General features: G+C 58.1%; 1 long non-coding RNA gene across 1 annotated transcript; it reads right to left on the reverse strand.

Annotated features, from left to right (window-relative positions):
* Nucleotides 1-10,632: 10,632 nt before the first annotated feature.
* On the reverse strand, nt 10,633-11,355 carry LOC135290224 (uncharacterized). The gene is made up of 2 exons (XR_010352916.1): nt 11,244-11,355; nt 10,633-11,001 (listed from the first exon to the last, which is right to left on the reverse strand). It is a non-coding gene; the product is annotated as an uncharacterized LOC135290224 (long non-coding RNA).
* Nucleotides 11,356-13,163: the final 1,808 nt, after the last annotated feature.

Consider the following 13,163-nt stretch of genomic DNA (forward strand, 5'->3'; position numbering starts at 1 on the left):
CCTCCTCAGAGAGCTGCTCTCCTGGGCGTGGCCACTGCAGGGTATTTATAGCCCCAAGGGCCAGAACATGGACCCACGTCACAATGGCCTCTGGGCACGATGTCACCGCAGGTCACAAAGGCCTGGTGGGCATGGCCGCCCATGGTCCCAGAGGCCTGGCACTTTCCCTGCAGATACCCTTGGTCACAAATTCCTGATTTAGGCTGTTGCCCCTCAATTTGACTACATTTGTTCTTTTCTCACTGACCTGCAGCTCTGTCTTGTTCCACCTTATGTGTTCCTCCCCTAACATCCTCAAGGAAGCCCTGTGCCCTGCCAAAGTGGGATTCCCACCCAGCCCACCCTGTTTCCCAGGCCTGATCCCAGGGAGAATGAAAAAAACCTGCTTAAATTTCATCTGGCCACTACGTTTAAAAATAAAATCGGTCATTGTTAAAAAAGAGAGGAACACAGGAGTGCCAAGGAAAATCACCCTTATTAATTGATGTGAAGATGAGGGAAATATGGTCACAAGGGACAAGGAGAAGGCTGAGGTACAGAACGCCTTCTTTGCCTCAGCCTTCAACAGTCAGATGGGTTATCCTGAGGGCAAGCAGTCTCCTGAGCTGGCACACAGGGACACGGGGCACACTGGAGCACCTGCAATCCCGGGGGAAGTCATCAGTGACCTGTGCAGCCACTTTGACACTGCCATGTCTGGGGGCCTGGCCCAGAGTCCCCCAGGAGTGCTGAGGGAGTCCATGGCAGAGCTGGCTAAGCCTCTCTCCCATCCTTCATTGTCATCATTCCTGGCCATTTGGGGAGGTCCCAGATGACTGGAGGTGGCAGTGTGACATCCATGCCCAAGAAGGGCCACAGGGAGGATGCAGGGAACTGCAGGCCTGTCAGCCTGACCTCGGGGCCCAGCCGGGTTCTGGAGCAGATCCTCGTGAGGGGGATCACAGGGCCCAGAGGGGACAGCTGAGGGATCAGGCCCCAGGAGTTTGGGTTTAGGAAAGGCAGGTCCTGCCTGAGAGATGGGATGTCCTTTGGACTATGGGTGACCCGCCTCAGGCCTGAGGGAAAAGCAGGGCTTGGAGTCTCCATGAACTTGAGCAAAGCCTTTTGCTCCATCTCCCACAGCACAGCCCTGGAAAAGCCGTCAGCCCAAGTCTTGGGCAGGGGCACTCTTTGCTGGGTTAAGAGCTGTCAGGATGGCCAGGTTCAGAGAGTGGTGGGGAATGGTGTCACATTGAGTGTTGTTTGGTCACTATCAGTGTCCCCTGGACCCAGTCCTGTTCAGTGTCTGTCCTGCGGATGTGGACAAGGTAGAAGGTGCCCTCACTAGTAAATTTGTGATGACACCAAGGTGGGTGGGAGTGTCTCTTCTCTGGAGATTAGGAAGGCTCTACAGGCTGGCTGGATGCTGTGAGGCCACTGGGGTGAGGTTCAAGAAGAGCAAGGCCTGGGTCCTGTCCTCATGTTCCAAGAAGCTCCTGCAGTGGCCCAAGCTGGGGCAGAGTGGCTGGAAATGTGCCCAGCAGGAAAGGCCCTGGGGGTGACAAAAGGCAAGCAGGAGCCAGTGTGTGCCCAGCTGGGCAGGGAGGCCAGTGGTTTCCTGCCCTCTGTGTCAGCACCAGTGTGGCCAGCAGGACCATGGCAGTGACTGTCCCTCTGTGCTGGGCACTGGGGAGGCCACACCTCGAGGGCTGTGTGCAGATGTGTGGTGCTGTTGAGCTGGGATTAGTGAGAGATGCCTCTGCCCAAATTAAGGTGCCAAGAAGACCAAAAGATCAAAATCAACAGCAGAGATTTATTTCACAGTAAATGTGGGGTACAGAGGTAGAAAGGGGAAGGAAAGAGGGGAAAGAAGTGCAGGGTGGTTTGGTGGGAGGGAATAGAGGGGTTGGGATTGGGAGGTCTGGGGTGGGATGGGGAAGATTTGGGGTGGTGAGGCATGGGGAAGAGCAGGACTAGGGTGAGGAAGGGATTAAACAGAGAACAGTCCAAGAGGCTGGGCTCCACCAGCGTCCTGTTGGCTTTCCGTCACTGTTGCTCTGCACTGGGGTCCCAGTGGTTCCTCTAGTGGTGAGGATGCCGGGTAAATAATCCAGGTTTAACACCTTTCTCCAGTCTATGGTGTTGCAGGTGTGCAGGGAAGCATTTTCCTATTTGCCATGTGAAGAGAGAATGGGTTAGCCTTTATGTACCTACAATGCTGAGGCCCAAGGCGCATTTCTCAGCACTGATTCCAGGCAGGGATGTCGCCTGAAAATGCAGCCTGGGCCTAAATTCAGTTCCTCAGGGATTCTACAAGGCAGCGCTGTCGTCCTTCCTCAGCCGGCTCTCCCTGACCAGGCTGCCTTGCTGGTGGCTCGGGGTGAGGGGCTGGGGCCGGCAGCAGGACCTACCTTTGGCAAGTCCTTGCCTTGGCCGCCATCCACCCATCCATCCATGCATCCCAGCTTTTATCTTTCTGGAGCCGTTCCCTCTGGGACCTGCCGCTACCCCTGGGAGCTGGGCGTCCTCAGGCTGAGCCGGCATCTTTGGCCATGGTCCTGCTGCTGGCCCCGGGCTCACTCCTCTGGCTGCCCCCTGAGGCAGCTGAAGGAGAAAAGGCGGCGCAGAGCCCGCCGGGCCCTCTTGGCCATGGAGCGCCGTGGCCGTGGGGCCGGGGGCTGCGGGACGGCTGCGCTGCCAGCGGGGCCAGCAGGAACGCTGCGTGCCAGGGGCTGGGCAGGCACCGGGCAAGCTCCTGCCGGCGGCTCATCCCCACAGGGCTTTTCCTGGGGAGGGGCGGCCTGGGCACGGCCAGCCTCCATGCCTGCTGCCTCGGCCTCCTCCGCGGCATCGGCAGGCGAGGCGCAACCCGCAAACCCCTTTGCCTCTTGGGGCAGTGCCCAGGGGAGAGGCTCGCTGTGCCCCTGCTCGCTGAGGTCGCTGTCCGGACTAGAAGGTTCTGGCTCTTCGTCTTCCTCTCCCGGTGGGAGAGAGAACGGGCTCTCTGGCTCGCTGTCCCACTCTCCTGCCTCTGCTCCAGCTCGGAGCTTTCGTCCCTCCCACTTTTCCAGGAGCTCGTTTACAAGAGCATCGCAGGACGGCTCCTCGGCAGAGGCAGAGCGCAGGTGTGCCAGGCGGGCAGGTGTCTCTGTGTTGTGTTCTATCCCTCCTGCTGAGTCTCTGGTCACTCCCGAAGTGCTACGAAGCCCCTGGGAGCCTGCAGCGAGTTCTGGGGTGGCACTTGGCGAGTCCCTGAGGACACATCCTTCTTTGTCTTGCCGCGGGAGAAACAAGGCACTCTCTGGCTCTCTGTCCATCTGTCCTGCTGCTTCTCTGTCAGGGAGCTCTTCGTGCTCCCAGTTTTCCTGGAGCTCCTCGACAGGAGCGTCCCAGGACAGAGAGTCATCAGAGACAGGGCACAGCTCGGCCAACAAGTGGTCGAGAGTCACAAGCTCCGAGTACTTTGGTGCCTCTCCTGTGGCATCTTTGGATGTGCTGTGCCTGTCCGAATGGCCAGCAGCAGGCTCCAGGATGGGGCTTGGTGGATCCGCAAGGATGTCCCGGGACCTCATGGGGCATTCTTTGTTGTCCAGGGAGGAGAAGATGGCTCTAAACATCTCATCATAGACTTTGTTGTCCATCTCCTCCAGCTCCTCCCTCTTTTTACGCAAACGATGCACCAAAGCCTCCTCATCCTTTGGGCGCAGCTGCTTGCGCCGTGCAGTTTGCCTGGCTGGCCTCCAAATTCCCTGTGCCTCTGGGCGGGCACTTACCCACTTGGAAGTTCTCGGGGTGGACCTGTTCTCCCGCAGATATGGGCCCAGACCCGTGAACAGGTCACTGCAGGTGTTGCCCCCATGCCCCACCTGCACCTTGAGGAACTCCTCTGTCTCAGAGTGCCCCAGGTGCTCCCAAGATGGCTGGGTCGCAGTGCAGAGCGGCGCACCACGTGCGGGTTGCACGGGTGGCAGGCGATGGCCCTGCCTTTCTGCTGACCCATGCCGTTTGTACAGCAGTGGCTGCCCCTGACGGGGCTGGCCGTGGGCATTTGCCTCCTGCTGCTTCCACATCTTCAGTGTTCTGTGCCAGACACTGGCCAGAATCACCAAGGTGAGCTGCTGCGTCCTGAGAAGCTGCTGCCTCCAAAGAAGCTGCTGCCTCCTCAGAGAGCTGCTCTCCTGGGAGTGGCCACTTCAGGGTATTTATAGCCCCAAGGGCCACAACATGGACCCACGTCACAATGGCCTCTGGGCACGATGTCACCGCGGGTCACAAAGGCCTGGTGGGCATGGCCGCCCATGGTCCCAGAGGCCTGGCGGTTTCCATGCAGATGCCCTTGGTCACAAAAGCCTTGTTTAGGTTGTTGCCCCTCGATTTGCCAACATTTGTTCTTTTCTCACTGACCTGCAGCTCTGTCTTGTTCCACCTTATGTGTTCCTCCCCTAAACATCCTCAAGGAAGCCCTGTGCCCTGCCAAAGTGGGATTCCCACCCAGCCCACCCTGTTTCCCAGGCCTGATCCCAGGGAGAATGAAAAAAAACTGCTTAAATTTCATCTGGCCACTACGTTTAAAAATAAAATCGGTCTTTGTTAAAAAAGAGAGTAACACAGGAGTGCCAAGGAAAATCACCCTTATTAATTGATGGGAAGATGAGGGAAATATGGTCACAAGGGAGAAGGAGAAGGCTGAGGTACAGAATGCCTTCTTTGCCTCAGCCTTCAACAGTCAGATGGGTTATCCTGAGGGCAAGCAGTCTCCTGAGCTGGCACACAGGGACACGGGGCACACTGGAGCACCTGCAATCCCGGGGGAAGTCATCAGTGACCTGTGCAGCCACTTTGACACTGCCATGTCTGGGGGCCTGGCCCAGTGTCCCCCAGGGGTGCTGAGGGAGTCCATATAAGAGATCACTAATCCTCTCTCCCATCCTACATTGTCATCATTCCTGGCCATTTGTGGAGGTCCCAGATGACTGGAGGTGGCAGTGTGACATCCATGCCTGTCGTGGGGACAGGACATTTTCATGCTTATTATCCCAAATCGTGGTTTCTGTTCCCTGCTCCGTTTGTTGTGTCTATCGTTTTGTCCTTCCCCCGCCCCTGCCTTGGGGCTCGGCTTTTTTTGCATGCTGCTTGGCCGGCTGGCTGCTTGCTTGCTCTTCTAGCTTTGCTTCTCTTTCTTTTTTTTTTTCTTGCTTTTTTAGCTCGCTTGCTTTTTCGCCATTTTTTTTCCTTTCCCCGGTTTCTGTTGTTCCCTTCCTTCCCTTTCCCCCCCCCCCCCTTTTCCCCCCCCGAAGATATCGGACCGGCGCTGGGCAAGGGGCTCTGTCCGGAGTCTGCAAGAGAAGCTTCGTACCCTCCGCAGCGAAGAGAGAAACGGCTCGACCCCTTGGACTGGTGAAACATCTGTTGCCATCTCGGGCTATTTCTCTTGTGCTGGGAGTGTTTTTTTGTTGTTCTTTAATAAACAAGCTTTTTCCACTTCCCCTCTGAAGAAATTCTTCCCGAGCCCAGTGGTGGGGAGGGGGGAAGGTGCGGAGGGTTTTGTTTCCTATAAGGGGCTCCTTTGGAGATATTTTCCCCTAATTTGTCCTAAACCAGTTCAATGCCCAAGAAGGGCCACAGGGAGGATGCAGGGAACTGCAGGCCGGTCAGCCTGACCTTGGGGCCCAGCTAGGTTCTGGAGCAGATCCTTGTGAGGGGGATCACAGGGCCCAGAGGGGACAGCTGAGGGATCAGGCCGAGGGAGTTTGGGTTTGGGAAAGTCGGGTCCTGCCTGAGAGATGGGATGTCCTTTGGACTATGGGTGACCCGCCTCAGGCCTGAGGGAAAAGCAGGGCTTGGAGTCTCCATGAACTTGAGCAAAGCCTTTGACTCCATCTCCCACAGCACAGCCCTGGAAAAGCCATCAGCCCAAGGCTTGGGCAGGGGCACTCTTGGCTGGGTTAAGAGCTGTCAGGATGGCCAGGTCCAGAGAGTGGTGGAGAATGGTGTCACATTGAGTGTTGTTTGGTCACTATCAGTGTCCCCTGGGCCCAGGCATGTTCTGTGTCTGTCCTGCGGATGTGGACAAGGTAGAAGGTACCCTCACTAGTAAATTTATGATGACACCAAGGTGGGTGGGAGTGTCTCTTCTCTGGAGATTAGGAAGGCTCTACAGGGTGGCTGGATGCTGTGAGGCCACTGGGGTGAGGTTCAAGAAGAGCAAGGCCTGGGTCCTGTCCTCATGTCCCAAGAAGCCTCTGCAGTGGCCCAAGCTGGGGCAGAGTGGCTGGAAATGTGCCCAGCAGGAAAGGCCCTGGGGGTGACAAAAGGCAAACAGGAGCCAGTGTGTGCCCAGCTGGGCAGGGAGGCCAGTGGTTTCCTGCCCTCTGTGTCAGCACCAGTGTGGCCAGCAGGACCATGGCAGTGACTGTCCCTCTGTGCTGGGCACTGGGGAGGCCACACCTCGAGGGCTGTGTGCAGATGTGGGGTCCTGTTGAGCTGGGATTAGTGAGAGATGCCTCTGCCCAAATTAAGGTGCCAAGAAGACCAAAAGATCAAAATCAACAACAGAGATTTATTTCACAGTAAATGTGGGGTACAGAGGTAGAAAGGGATAGGAAAGAGGAAGGTGAGAAGGAAAGAGGGGGAATAGAGGGGTTGGGATTGGGAGGTCTGGGGTCAGATGGGGAAGATTTGGGGTGGTGAGACATGGGGAAGAGCAGGACTGGGGCGAGGAAGAGATTAAACACAGGACAGTCCAAGATGGTGGGCTCCACCAGCATCCTGTTGGCTTTGCCTCATCCTGTGATTCTCTGCACTGGGGTCCCAGTGGTTCCTCTAGAGGTCAGGACTCTGAGTCATTCATCCAGGGTTAATAGCTTTCTCCAGTCTACGGTGTTGCAGGTGTGCAGGGAAGCATTTTCCTACTTGCCATGTGAAGAGAGAATGGGTTAGCCTTTATTTACCTACAATGCTGAGGCCCAAGGGGCATTTCTCAGCTCTGATTCCAGGCAGGGATGTCGCCTGAAAATGCAGCCTGGGCCTAAGTTCAGCTCCTCGGGATTCTAAAAGGCAGCGCTGTCATCCTTCCTCAGCCGGCTCTCCCTGACCAGGCTGCCTTGCTGGTGGCTCGGGGTGAGGGGCTGGGGCCGGCAGCAGGACCTACCTTTGGCAAGTCCTTGCCTCGGCCGCCATCCACCCATCCATCCATGCATCCCAGCTTTTCATCTCCCCACTGCTCTTCCGTCTGGGACCTGCCACTGCCCTGGGAGCTGGGCGTCCTCAGGCTGAGCCGGCATCTTTGGCCATGGTCCTGCTGCCGGCCCCGGGCTCACTCCTCTGGCTGCCCCCTGAGGCAGCTGAAGGAGAAAAGGCGGCGCAGAGCCCGCCGGGCCCTCTTGGCCATGGAGCGCCGTGGCCGTGGGGCCGGGGGCTGCGGGACGGCTGCGCTGCCAGCCGGGCCAGCAGGAACGCTGCGTGCCAGGGGCTGGGCAGGCACCGGGCAAGCTCCTGCCGGCGGCTCATCCCCGCAGGGCTTTTCCTGGGGAGGGGCGGCCTGGGCACGGCCAGCCTCCATGCCTGCTGCCTCGGCCTCCTCCGCGGCATCGGCAGGCGAGGCGCAACCCGCAAACCCCTTTGCCTCTTGGGGCAGTGCCCAGGGGAGAGGCTCGCTGTGCCCCTGCTCGCTGAGGTCGCTGTCCGGACTAGAAGGTTCTGGCTCTTCGTCTTCCTCTCCCGGTGGGAGAGAGAACGGGCTCTCTGGCTCGCTGTCCCACTCTCCTGCCTCTGCACCAGCTCGGAGCTTTCTTCCCTCCCACTTTTCCAGGAGCTCGTTTACAAGAGCATCGCAGGACGGCTCCTCGGCAGAGGCAGAGCGCAGGTGTGCCAGGCGGGCAGGTGTCTCTGTGTTGTGTTCTATCCCTCCTGCTGAGTCTCTGGTCACTCCCGAAGTGCTGTGAAGCCCCTGGGAGCCTGCAGCAAGTTCTGGGGTGACACTTGACGAGTCCCTGAGGACACATCCTTCTTTGTCTTGCCACGGGAGAAACAAGGCACTCTCTGGCTCTCTGTTCCTCTGTCCTGCTGCTTCTCTATCAGGGAGCTTTTCTTGCTCCCAGTTTTCCTGGAGCTCCTCGACAAGAGCGTCCCAGGACAGAGAGTCATCAGAGACAGGGCACAGCTCGGCCAACAAGTGGTCAAGAGACACAAGCTCCATGTACTTTGGTGCCTCTCCTGTGGCATCTTTGGATGCGCTGTGCCTGTCCGAATGGCCAGCAGCAGGCTCCAGGATGGGGCTTGGTGGATCCCCAAGGATGTCCCGGGACCTCATGGGGCATTCTTTGTTGTCCAGGGAGGAGAAGATGGCTCTAAACATCTCATCATAGACTTTGTTGTCCATCTCCTCCAGCTCCTCCCTCTTTTTACGCAAACGATGCACCAAAGCCTCCTCATCCTTTGTGCACAGCTGCTTGCGCCGTGCAGTTTGCCTGGCTGGCCTCCAAATTCCCTGTGCCTCTGGGCGGGCACTTACCCACTTGGAAGTTCTCAGGGTGGACCTGTTCTCCCGCAGATATGGGCCCAGGCCCGTGAACAGGTCACTGCAAGTGTTGCCCCCTTGCCCCACCTGCACCTTGAGGAACTCCTCTGTCTCAGAGTGCCCCAGGTGCTCCCAAGATGGCTGGGTCGCAGTGCAGAGCGGCGCACCACGTGCGGGTTGCACGGGTGGCAGGTGATGGCCCTGCTTTGCTGCTGTCCCATGCCATTTGTACAGCAGTGGCTGCCCCTGCCGGGGCTGGCCGTGGGCATTCGCCTCCTGCTGCTTCCACATCTTCAGTGTTCTGTGCCAGACACTGGCCAGAATCACCAAGGTGAGCTGCTGCGTCCTGAGAAGCTGCTGCCTCCAAAGAAGCTGCTGCCTCCTCAGAGTGCTGCTCTCCTGGGAGTGGCCACTGCAGGGTATTTATAGCCCCAAGGACCACAACGTGGACCCATGTCACAATGGCCTCTGGGCACGATGTCACCGCGGGTCACAAAGGCCTGGTGGGCATGGCCGCCCATGGTCCCAGAGGCCTGGCACTTTCCATGCAGATGCCCTTGGTCACACATTCCTGATTTAGGCTGTTGCCCCTCAATTTGACTACATTTGTTCTTTTCTCACTGACCTGCAGCTCTGTCTTGTTCCACCTTATGTGTTCCTCCCCTAACATCCTCAAGGAAGCCCTGTGCCCTGCCAAAGTGGGATTCCCACCCAGCCCACCATGTTTCCCAGGCCTGATCCCAGGGAGAATGAAAAAAACCTGCTTAAATTTCATCTGGCCATTACCTTTAAAAATAAAATCTGTCTTTGTTAAAAAAGAGAGGAACACAGGAGTGCCAAGGAAAATCACCCTTATTAATTGATGGGAAGATGAGGGAAATATGGTCACAAGGGACGAGGCGAAGGCTGAGGTACAGAATGCCTTCTTTGCCTCAGCCTTCAACAGTCAGATGGGTTATCCTGAGGGCAAGCAGTCTCCTGATGTGGCACACAGGGACAGGGAGCACACTGGAGCACCTGCAATCCCGGGGGAAGTCATCAGTGACCTGTGCAGCCATTTAGACACTGCCATGTCTGGGGGCCTGGCCCAGAGTCCCCCAGGGGTGCTGAGGGAGTCCATGGAAGAGATCACTAAGTTTCTCTCCTATCCTTTATTCTCATCATTCCTGGTCATTTGTGGAGGTCCCAGATGACTGGAGGTGGCAGTGTGACATCCATGCCCAAGAAGGGCCACAGGGAGGATGCAGGGAACTGCAGGCCTGTCAGCCTGACCTCGGGGCCCAGCCGGGTTCTGGAGCAGATCCTCGTGAGGGGGATCACAGGGCCCAGAGGGGACAGCTGAGGGATCAGGCCCCGGGAGTTTGGGTTTAGGAAAGGCAGGTCCTGCCTGAGAGATGGGATGTCCTTTGGACTGTGGGTGACCCGCCTCAGGCCTGAGGGAAAAGCAGGGCTTGGAGTCCCATGAACTTGAGCAAAGCCTTTGACTCCATCTCCCACAGCACAGTCGTGGAAAAGCCGTCAGCCCAGGGCTTGGGTAGGGGCGCTCTTTGCTGGGTTAAGAGCTGTCAGGATGGCCAGGTCCAGAGAGTGGTGGGGAATGGTGTCACACTGAGTGTTGTCTGGTCACTATCAGTGTCCCCTGGGCCCAGTCCTGTTCAGGACCTGTCCTGCGGGTGTGGACAAAGGCATAGAAGGTACCCTCAGTAGTAAATTTGTGATGAGTCCAAGGTGTGTGGGAGTGTCTCTTCTCTGGAGATTAGGAAGGCTCTACAGGCTGGCTGGATGCTGTGAGGCCAGTGGGATGAGGTTCAAGTAGAGCAAGGCCTGGGTCCTGTCCTCATGTCCCAAGAAGCTCCTGCAGTGGCCCAGGCTGGGGCAGAGTGGCTGGAAATGTGCCCAGCAGGAAAGGCCAAACACGAGCCAGTGTGTGCCCAGCTGGGCAGGGAGGCCAGTGGTTTCCTGGCCTTCTGTGTCAGCACCAGTGTGGCCAGCAGGACCATGGCAGTGACTGTCCCTCTGTGCTGGGCAGTGGGGAGGCCACACCTCGAGGGCTGTGTGCAGATGTGTGGTGCTGTTGAGATGGGATTAGTGAGAGATGCCTCTGCCCAAATTAAGGTGCCAAGAAGACCAAAAGATCAAAATCAACAGCAGAGATTTATTTCACAGTAAATGTGGGGTACAGAGGTAGAAAGGGATAGGAAAGAGGAAGGTGAGAAGGAAAGAGGGGGAGTAGAGGGGTTGGGATTGGGAGGTCTGGGGTGGGATGGGGAAGATTTGGGGTGGTGAGGCATGGGGAAGAGCAGGACTGGGGTGAGGAAGAGATTAAACACAGGACAGTCCAAGATGGTGGGCTCCACCAGCATCCTGTTGGCTTTGCCTCATCCTGTGATTCTCTGCACTGGGGTCCCAGTGGTTCCTCTAGAGGTCAGGACTCTGGGTCATTCATCCAGGGTTAATAGCTTTCTCCAGTCTATGGTGTTGCAGGTGTGCAGGGAAGCATTTTCCTACTTGCCATGTGAAGAGAGAATGGGTTAGCCTTTATTTACCTACAATGCTGAGGCCCAAGGCGCATTTCTCAGCTCTGATTCCAGGCAGGGATGTTGCCTGAAAATGCAGCCTGGGCCTAAGTTCAGCTCCTCGGGATTCTAAAATGCAGCGCTGTCATCCTTCCTCAGCCGGCTCTCCCTGACCAGGCTGCCTTGCTGGTGGCTCGGGGTGAGGGGCTGGGGCCGGCAGCAGGACCTACCTTTGACAAGTCCTTGCCTTGGCCGCCATCCACCCATCCATCCATGTATTCCATCTTTTATCTCCCTGGAGCCTTGCCTCTGGGACCTGCCACTGCCGCTGGGAGCTGGGCGTCCTCAGGCTGAGCCGGCATCTTTGGCCATGGTCCTGCTGCTGGCCCCGGGCTCACTCCTCTGGCTGCCCCCTGAGGCAGCTGAAGGAGAAAAGGCGGCGCAGAGCCCGCCGGGCCCTCTTGGCCATGGAGCGCCGTGGCCGTGGGGCCGGGGGCTGCGGGACGGCTGCGCTGCCAGCGGGGCCAGCAGGAACGCTGCGTGCCAGGGGCTGGGCAGGCACCGGGCAAGCTCCTGACGGCGGCTCATCCCCGCAGGGCTTTTCCTGGGGAGGGGCGGCCTGGGCACGGCCAGCCTCCATGCCTGCTGCCTCGGCCTCCTCCGCGGCATCGGCAGGCGAGGCACAACCCGCAAACCCCTTTGCCTCTTGGGGCAGTGCCCAGGGGAGAGGCTCGCTGTGCCCCTGCTCGCTGAGGTCGCTGTCCGGACTAGAAGGTTCTGGCTCTTCGTCTTCCTCTCCCGGTGGGAGAGAGAACGGGCTCTCTGACTCGCTGTCCCACTCTCCTGCCTCTGCTCCAGCTCGGAGCTTTCGTCCCTCCCACTTTTCCAGGAGCTCGTTTACAAGAGCATCGCAGGACGGCTCCTCGGCAGAGGCAGAGCGCAGGTGTGCCAGGCGGGCAGGTGTCTCTGTGTTGTTTTCTGTCCCTCCTGCTGAGTCTCTGGTCACTCCCGAAGTGCTGCCAAGCCCCTGGGAGCCTGCAGCAAGTTCTGGGGTGACACTTGACGAGTCCCTGAGGACACATCCTTCTTTGTCTTGCCACGGGAGAAACAAGGCACTCTCTGGGTCTCTGTCCCTCTGTCCTGCTGCTTCTCTGTCAGGAAGCTCTTCTTGCTCCAGGATTTCCTGGAGCTCCTCGACAGGAGCGTCCCAGGACAGAGAGTCATCAGAGACAGGGCACAGCTCGGCCAACAAGTGGTCAAGAGACACAAGCTCCGAGTACTTTGGTGCCTCTCCTGTGGCATCTTTGGATGTGCTGTGCCTGTCTGAATGGCCAGCAGCAGGCTCCAGGATGGGGCTTGGTGGATCCCCAAGGATGTCCCGGGACCTCATGGGGCATTCTTTGTTGTCCAGGGAGGAGAAGATGGCTCTAAACATTTCATCATAGACTTTGTTGTCCATCTCCTCCAGCTCCTCCCTCTTTTTACGCAAACGATGCACCAAAGCCTCCTCATCCTTTGGGCGCAGCTGCTTGCGCCGTGCAGTTTGCCTGGCTGGCCTCCAAATTCCCTGTCCCTCTTGGCGGGCACTTACCCACTTGGAAGTTCTCAGGGTGGACCTGTTCTCCCGCAGATATGGGCCCAGGCCCGTGAACAGGTCACTGCAGGTGTTGCCCCCATGCCCTTCCTGCACCTTGAGGAACTCCTCTGTCTCAGAGTGCCCCAGGTGCTCCCAAGATGGCTGGGTCGCAGTGCAGAGCGGCGCACCACGTGCGGGTTGCACGGGTGGCAGACGATGGCCCTGCTTTGCTGCTGACCCATGCCATTTGTACAGCAGTGGCTGCCCCTGACGGGGCTGGCCGTGGGCATTCGCCTCCTGCTGCTTCCACATCTTCAGTGTTCTGAACCAGACACTGGCCAGAATCACCAAGGTGAGCTGCTGCCTCCTGAGAAGCTGCTGCCTCCAAAGAAGCTGCTGCCTCCTCAGAGTGCTGCTCTCCTGGGAGTGGCCACTGCAGGGTATTTATAGCCCCAAGGGCCACAACATGGACCCACGTCACAATGGCCTCTGGGCACGATGTCACCATGGGTCACAAAGGCCTGGTGGGCATGGCCGCCCATGGTCCCAGAGGCCTGGCGCTTTCCATGCAGAT

The sequence above is a fragment of the Passer domesticus genome, chromosome 1, assembly GCF_036417665.1.
Source record: "Passer domesticus isolate bPasDom1 chromosome 1, bPasDom1.hap1, whole genome shotgun sequence".
Lineage (NCBI taxonomy): Eukaryota > Metazoa > Chordata > Aves > Passeriformes > Passeridae > Passer > Passer domesticus.